A 2,231-nucleotide genomic window follows, 5' to 3' on the forward strand; every position below is an offset into this window, starting at 1 on the left:
GTGTGTGTGTGTGTGTGTGTGTGTGTGTGTGTGTGTGTGTGTGTGTGCGTTTAATTGCTCTTTTAGCTACTTTTGCCTGAACCTAACACTGTAAGTGAAACAAGGTATATATTGAGTTGCTGTAAATTATGTTATAATACGTATAAACGCTCTCATTCAAGAAAACAACAACAAACAATGACAGCCTTTATGATGGACGGACATCATGGACACTACAGCAGCAGCTGTCTTCACTGAAAGCATTCTTAAATGATCGTCACTGACATGAGGCTTCTGTCGATGGTTGAAGACGAAGGCTTCACTACAATGATCCACACTTTTAATCCATGTTACAATAATCCACACTTTTAATCCAGGTTACACTCTTCCCTCAAGGACACATTTTACAAAGTAGCTACATATTGTGCAGGTATAAAGCATACATTTGTATATATTTTTGTGTACATTTATTTTTTAAGCTATTTGACTAACTTTTATTTTTTATTATTCAATATTTTACTAACAGAATAGTCAAATAGCAACCTGTTTTTTGTGCCAATTGCTATGCCAGTCAAATGTTCAATTTTGGAATAAAGGGGTGGAAATTAAAACGTTGTTTTTTTTGCTGATTCATTGATTAATCAAAAAAATAATCGGCCAATGAATCGATTATTGAAATAATCGTTAGTTGCAGCCCTAAAGAATAGCCATTCTACAATGAAGGTGAACGACCGTTAATGTGAGTATCCCTGTGGACGACGATCCAACCCCGGCTGAAGTTGAACTAACCTAAAATTACTCTGGGTAATACTCAAGTGTTAGGCTTAGTTTGTTATACCCTTTAGAGGAGAGGCTGCAGTGGGGTTTGGCCATAACTCAGGTGGTAACTCCACTGGGTAGATTGAGATTATATAGCGCCAAATCACAATAAAGTTGTCTCAGGGCACTTTATAAGAACATTCACATACATAGAAACGCAAATTAGTCAAGTTCTCTATCTAAGGAAGCCAGCAGACAAGTTGAATCTTGGCTTTGTTGCAGTTTCCCATCCTGAGCAAGCGCAATGGGAATAGTGGAAAGGAAAAACTCCCTTTTAAAAGGAAGAAACCTCCAGCAGAACCAGGCTCAGGACAAGAAGCCATCTGCTTTGACTGGCTGGTTTGTACAGGCTAGCCTCATTGAGCCACGTCACCACTAGACTTTTTTACTTGTGTTCAACACGTCTCATCTAAATGATTTTTCTCAGGAAGCTTGAGGACAATAAGGTGCAAGACATTTCAACTTTAATGTACCTTAACGCATAGCGTCTTACACTTGCTGTGTCTTACAGCGTGACAGTTACTGCTTAGCTAAGATGCTACAGACACAACACTCCAGTTCTCTCAAACATCCTCCTAACCATAGTATAATATAGTAACCGTATATATGTTTGTGATCAAACTCCGCCACCCCGGTCAATAACTGCCTGCACTAAGCTAGCTAAGCTGGCAAGCGATAAACACAGAGGTATCTCCACCTCCACCACCTGTGAGCGTTGTGCCGAGGCAGCAGGAGACACAGAGGAGAAACATTGCAGGCTGCTGGAGAGATGTAGGCAACCAGGAAAACCTGGAGTGGACTTTTATTGGTTGAATATTCTCCTATTAATCAAGTGGAATGGATTCGTTCACTAAGTAATATACAGGTCCTTCTCAAAAAATTAGCATTTTGTGATAAAGGTCATTATTTTCCATAATGTAATGATAAAAATGAAACTTTCATATATTTCAGATTCATTGCACACCAACTGATATATTTCAGGTCTTTAATTGATTTAATACTGATGATTATGGCATACAGCTCATGAAAACACAAAATGCCTGTCCCAAAAAATTAGCATATTTCATCCCACCAATGAAAGACAAGTGTTTTTAATACAAAAAACGCCAACCTTCAAATAATCATGTTCAGTTATGCACTCAATACTTGGTCGGAAATCCTTTTGCATGAATGACTGCTTCAATGCGGCGTGGCATGGAGACAATCAGCCTGTGGCACTGCTGAGGTGTTATGGAGGCCCAGGATGCTTCGATAGCGGCCTTAAGCTCATCCAGAGTGTTGGGTCTTGCGTCTCTCAACTTTCTCTTCACAATATCCCACAGGTTCTCTATGGGGTTCAGGTCAGGAGAGTTGGCAGGCCAATTGAGCACAGTAATACCATGGTCAGTAAACCATTTACCAGTGGTTTTGGCACTGTGAGCAGGTGCCAGGTC

General features: G+C 40.0%; 1 protein-coding gene across 1 annotated transcript in view; it reads right to left on the reverse strand.

Moving 5' to 3' along the window:
* Positions 1-2,231, reverse strand: part of LOC119425764 (serine incorporator 2) — a 56,175-nt gene that overhangs the window by 45,960 nt on the left and 7,984 nt on the right. The gene's annotated exons all lie outside the window — the stretch shown is intronic.

The sequence above is a fragment of the Nematolebias whitei genome, chromosome 19, assembly GCF_014905685.2.
Source record: "Nematolebias whitei isolate Nwh7 chromosome 19, NemWhi1, whole genome shotgun sequence".
NCBI lineage: Eukaryota > Metazoa > Chordata > Actinopteri > Cyprinodontiformes > Rivulidae > Nematolebias > Nematolebias whitei.